The 6,241-nt window shown below is 37.2% G+C and overlaps 1 long non-coding RNA gene across 1 annotated transcript; it reads right to left on the reverse strand.

The window, feature by feature from the left end:
* Positions 1-2,216: 2,216 nt before the first annotated feature.
* Positions 2,217-4,301, reverse strand: LOC124170452. The gene is made up of 3 exons (XR_006867465.1): positions 4,136-4,301; positions 3,961-4,031; positions 2,217-2,486 (listed from the first exon to the last, which is right to left on the reverse strand). It is a non-coding gene; the product is annotated as an uncharacterized LOC124170452 (long non-coding RNA).
* Between the last annotated feature and the right edge of the window lie 1,940 nt (positions 4,302-6,241).

The raw sequence follows: 6,241 nt of genomic DNA on the forward strand, positions 1-6,241 counted from the left end.
CAAAAATTGGAAATGATCCCGGAGGTGTGGCGGCCTTCATCATGTATTCATAATGCTCTTGCCAATCTGAATATATCTTAATAGAATGTTACATCATGTCTGCCTGAGATTTATTGTTAATTTGGTTACTTTGCATTAATTGTATAAATAATCAGTTTCAATAGCATTGTTTAATCATTCTGGAAATCTGAAAATGTAACATTTGATGGGTGTGTACATTATACAAGTTGGAAAATGGGAATTGTTTTCTTTTTTAATACCTCCTTCAACGATTCCATTTAACACAGCTGTTACCCACTGTGCATGTTCGCCTGATTTTGGGGAAGGAAAATAATATCTGAATTGTCAGCACTTGAAATTCATCAGACCCATTCTCAATTTCTTAAGACAGTATTGGTTTCATGGCAGTTTACTCGGAATTGTAAGCGAAATCTCTTTCGAGCTTGTCTCATAGATGATATTTTACTTTCCTAATGCTCAAAATTTTCCTTTGATGAGGAAGCCCTTTTGATTAAATGGCCATGAGGTTATTAACAGTAGTTTCGGAAATGATTTACACTGTGTAACACTTAGATATTGAAGTTACATATCCGAAAAAAAATGTCCGGCGATAAGAATCGAAGCTTGACTTCGCTGTGTTTAAAATTTCTCATCAATACTTTTTGTAGAGAATTCATAAGTAATGGTAGGCATGATTCCCGATTGTTTTAAGTCTTGCTAAACCATATTATTTTCCTTGAATCACGATTTATGTATATTTTTGACGGATTATTAGCCAAATAAAATCTTGTTGTGCACGCAATAGCAATTAAACGTGATTATTATCGTAGCATTCAGTGTCCTCCCATTCCTCTCTCGTCCATTTATCCTTTTTTATTTGCTTTCATAATTGAATTTGGTTTAAAACATTCTATTGTAAATATCAGAAGTTATATACTTTAAGGGTTCACATGCATTCGTCAGATATTTTTCAGCTTACAGCCGAAAATTAGTTGCTATTGTCGCAAGTGACTTGTCGTGCGTCATATTTTTAATTTGCCGCACCGTGGTTGAATCGTCTATTTCATCCAAAAGATGCATTTTTTCCGGTTTTATATTCAACAAATAATCTTCGCTCATCGGTGGGGACGACTTTTTCCGGCTGTCAGTAGGGAAAATATTGAGTTTCCTTTGGCGAATATCCCATAAGGAACCATGTATTTCTGCTTCACCCGAGGTAAAGGAATATGGCGGACGGGCTGAAGTGCCACGCCCCCCTGGCTTCACTTTCCTACCGTGGGAGGGGTAGCTAACGCCCTCTCCAGATGCTCTATGGCTGAGACCATAGAGGTAACTGGAGGGGGCGCGCCCTATCCTTTCCAATAGCGGGAAGTGAAGCCAGGGGGGCGTGGCCAAATTGCGCATTTAGCCATGATGCGCTGCCCTGCTATAACACAGAGTCTTACGGGGCAACGACAATTTTTTGCTTTTAACTCATTAAATAATACCTTTAGGCATTTTTCGCGAAAGGTACGATGAAAATAAATAGTAATACATGCCCAAAGAATAAATTTATGCTGGATCAGAGCCCTTGTGACCTGCAGGAAGACAATAATCAACGGACAATGAGGTGTTTAGTCAAGCATAATTGACTCAATATTACTAGCTAAACAATGGCTGGCAATTCGAAAATTGCATTAATTTTAACTTAATGAATCTTAATCCGGAAATTAAAGATCGATTGAATATGTTGCTATGCACCGTCGTTACTTCTACGAACATAGTAATCACCATTGAACTCGTCATGAACTGCTCCTGTACGATAGAAATATTGACCAAACCCGAAGTTAAAATAAGTTTTACGACATTACGCAGAAAGAACTTACGACTTTGTTCCACATAATTCCATTTTCACTGTCAAAGCCCCCGAAAAAAAACGGTGCTACCTCTCGTAATGCAAGTTAATGCACTACGAGTGCGTACGTCCGCAGTTGACCATGCTCAAGTAAGATTGACGGACGAAAGATTGCGAAACCACTACGTTTTCGATACAAATTATTTTATTTTTACAACCCAAGCCCCTGGAAAATATCCATACTACAGCAAGTAATGCCCCTTTGCACGCGAGTGAACTCGTCTGAGTGCGTGCCTCTGAATTTAACTTGACGAAAAGGTCGACATATTATGATTTTTCAAAGAAAAACAAAATCAAGCATAAAAATTCATTTAATGGGCAAATTACAGAAAGATTAATTCACGACACAAAAATTTTTCACATTGTTCAAGTACAAGATTCAACTTTGGCAGATCAACAGCAAATGTAAACATACACAATGCATGGGTGAGGCCAAAAATGCAAAACCGAAATGAAAACAGCTAAGGCGATTGCAATTCATAATTTTTCCAGTGAGCAACTGCCACTCTTCATGATTCATCACAGGAAAGTAAATGGTGAAAGGTTTTCGGAAATGGCTTAATAAAAGGACCAGCAAACTTCCAAGGATATCCTGAAAAAAGTAGAAAGGCTGCGAAAGTGAATATGTATAGGTGGAAAGAAATTTCCTCTACAATAACCATTATTTTTATAAATACACCAATTCCAAAAAATATTACTATAGATAATGTATTTAAATTACATTTACTCGGCAATTGAAATAGCAGATCAAATACCAATGCACTCAATGTGGTCACCACAGAATTTCATAGATGCATACCTTAGAATGTGACTGACTTCATTTATATTTAATTCATCATATCCTTGTCATGCTCAAACAATAAATAAGAACACACACCCATCAAGTGTAAAATGAATCCAGAAATAAGTTATTTATACAAGGGCCATTCATGAAAACTTGACATTATGGATCCTCTAACATAGTTTCCTGCGGTGGGAAAGTAATAGGTCATAATCCCTCCCACCTCTTATAATACAAGAGTTGCTTTAAGATAACATAGCGGCCATGTACCAATGCCATCGAGAGGAAGTCAAAAATACCTCCAGTCGTTACTCTTACCATAATGTAACATACCCGCTAACACAGCAGTACATAGAAAAGTTAAACTAGCGGGATTAATTATCTCAATGTTAGTGTGCATCCCTCTGTAATCGAAAGTATGTTATGTGAACTTAACGTGATTTCAACATTTCCACCCCTGATTGTGTATGCACAGTATACTTTCCTTTACTTCTTTGATTTAATACATAAAACTTTAAAATCCTACTTTAGCATCTAAGGGAACAGATAGTTTAAAAATAAAATTGACTAATTCACTTCATTAATTACACGTCATAACTATACGGGATAACATTGAAGGCAACGCGAGAAGTAATGAATATACACTCACTAAAGCTACTATTGCCTACTTCATAACGAAATACAAGGGTCGGTTTAACGATCAAATGATCAGCTACAGTTGAAATTTAAATTGCTAAATAATCACACTTCCCTGCAAATATTTCTTCACCAATACCTTTATTCACAAACTTAGTAACAAATCCGTAGGTATCATACTTTCTTTCTCTACGTTTTAAACATTGAGTACCGATGAACACAGCATAAAGCACGCTAAGGCCACTTTTTCACTAGTTCTTTCCGTCATTGAAATTATTAATATTACACACTTCCAAGGCATCATAACTGCTATGTCTTCTCCAATATTTTAACTGAAAAATTACAGAACACCACATAACTCCGCATAATACCTTACAAGCCATCTTAAAGGTGTGTGTGACACGTGTTTCAGTCGCATTATTTCCCATCGTTACTATTATACTCGCAACAAAATAGTTAACATGACACTTAAAATACAAATAAAATACTTAATTACTACCGTTGACTAATAACATTATCAACTATTCACATTAAAAGGCACCCCAAACACGAGCACGTTGTAGGTAACAAATTCAATATGTATCAGGTGTAGCGAACATCTCACGCTATATTGCATTTTTTTGACTATTTTATTCTATATTTTACTCACCGGTGGAAAGTAAGGCCTGTTTTCTTCCTTTCCGTGCGATTATTGCACCCGTAAGCCGAGCAGCAAACCATCTGCGAATGCAAAGTTTAAATAGCATATATCTGCCTAACGGAATGTTTCCGGATGTAGATAATAATATCCATGAAAATAAACACACTAATAAATATTTACGTACCTTTATATGACTTCTGTAGCCACTGGTTTCAGAAAAAAACAGTATTTTCTTAACATGCAAGCTTACGGCAAATCGACGAAGCAGGACATCGTAAGATGGCTAAATGCGCAAAAGTACCGTTATGCCTGGCTTCACCTCAGAGCGCTTATGCCCCCTCCAGAGAGCTCTATGGCTAAGACCGTGGCTAAGACTCACGTCGAATTGTGCGACGCGAACGCCTCGTAGCGAGCGACCCCGGTACCCACAGTCCGAGGCAAAGACGAGCATTCGCCACGGGGCGTTCGCAGAGAGACTGTGGATAGCGGCCTAACGGCGAAGGACTATCACCACATCACAGCGGCGAGAAAGGAATTCGCTGTTGGAGCAGAAGAAGTGGAATCGAAAGCAAACAAGAAATTATCATCACATTTAGGTGCTATTCGTGGGACGATTCATTAGACTAAGTTACGTCAGGGAGAACAGCGTAATCTTCCCTCAGAGTTCATATTTACGGGAAGGGTTGCGACCTCGATGTTGGATTAAGATAATAATTAGGTGCATTAGCTTAATTAATAGGTCTGTTCTACCTTTAAATTCTTACATGATCTGAGTTCAGACCGGTTTTAAGCCAGGTCGGTTTCTATCCCCAATTTAATATCAGTTATTAGTACGAAAGGACCATAATTGAAAAATATTTTTTATGTTTTGAATTTAATTACTATTTTGGCAGAAAAGTGCTATGGATTTAGAATTCATCTATGTAGGTTAATTTCCTACAAATAGTACTTGTATTTAAATGATATTATTTTAAGATTTTTAGGAGGAAGGGAAATTCCTGTAGATATACGGTGTTTCATTAATGTGAAAATAGTTGTATTTGATATACCTAAAAATAAAAATATTAATTGTCTGATGTCAGAGGTTAGTTTAAATTGAAAATATTAGTTTTGGAGACTAATGATGAATATAATTATTTACATTTCTTTTTATTAAAGCTTATTTTTCTGAGAAAAAGGATATTTGTGATGCATTAGCATGACACATTATAAATAGCTTACTTAACTTACAGCCTTTTAAATAAGTCTATCCCTCTTGTAACCTCCCACTGCGATCTAGGTGTGATCTTTGATGACAAATTAAAATATAAGGATCACATTTCGATGATCGTGAAAAGGGCAATGGCCATTGTTATGGTATGCTATATCGACTAACAGACCTTCACGACCCTACCGTTTTAAGAACAGTTTTTTTTCGGATGTATTCTCCCCATACTAGAATACTGCTCAGCAGTTTGGTAGGCCTGCCCCACTACTATAAGCATGCTCAACCGCCCTGTAAACTTCTTTCTTGCTGTTGCCCGCCATCGAATCCCCACACTCAGATATTACGCCCGTAACGCTATCCTTTCCTCCCTCAGGATATCTAACATAAAAAGCCGCCGTGTCTTATCTGACCTCACGTATCTGCGTAGAATCTTTAACGGTTCTCTACAGACAAATGAAATTCTCCCTCTTTTCCGTTTTCATATTCCTCCTCGCCCCTTACGAAACAACTCTCTGCTTCACATTCCGCGATTCCGTCTCTCCATCTCTCAACGCTCTCCGTTCTACCGAATCCCCTCCTCGTTTAACTCCATAGCTTCAAAAATCCCTTCCCTGGACCTTTTTTCCTCTGCTACTAGTTACGAATCCACCTCAAAATGCCATCTGAATAATTCACAATTGTCTTATCAATAGTGCCACTTCTTATGTTTAAAAATTTTGTTTTCTGTTAATTTTTACTTTTTGTGCTATTGTTTGTTATCTTTTAGGTATTATTTATTTAATGAACAGCCAATGTAAAAGCCTTTGTGCCGTTTTTGGTGATGAAATAAATAAACAAATGAATGCTTCCCTAAAATATATATCGTAGTTTGTGTTCGACGCAGAATCTCAGAATGCGGAATAACAGTTTAGATATGGACCCAACGGTGTAGCTCGACTTTGCGTAAAGTTTCGGACATAAAAAACATTAAAAGAGGACCGAAAAAATCCTGCCCACAAAACGTGAGACAATACAGCGGCAAGCCACAATTAATTCCTGTTCTCTCTCAATTGCAGTGGTTCCTTCTACACAAAACTATAGCAA

This window comes from Ischnura elegans, chromosome 13 (assembly GCF_921293095.1).
Source record: "Ischnura elegans chromosome 13, ioIscEleg1.1, whole genome shotgun sequence".
In the NCBI taxonomy this organism is placed as follows: domain Eukaryota; kingdom Metazoa; phylum Arthropoda; class Insecta; order Odonata; family Coenagrionidae; genus Ischnura; species Ischnura elegans.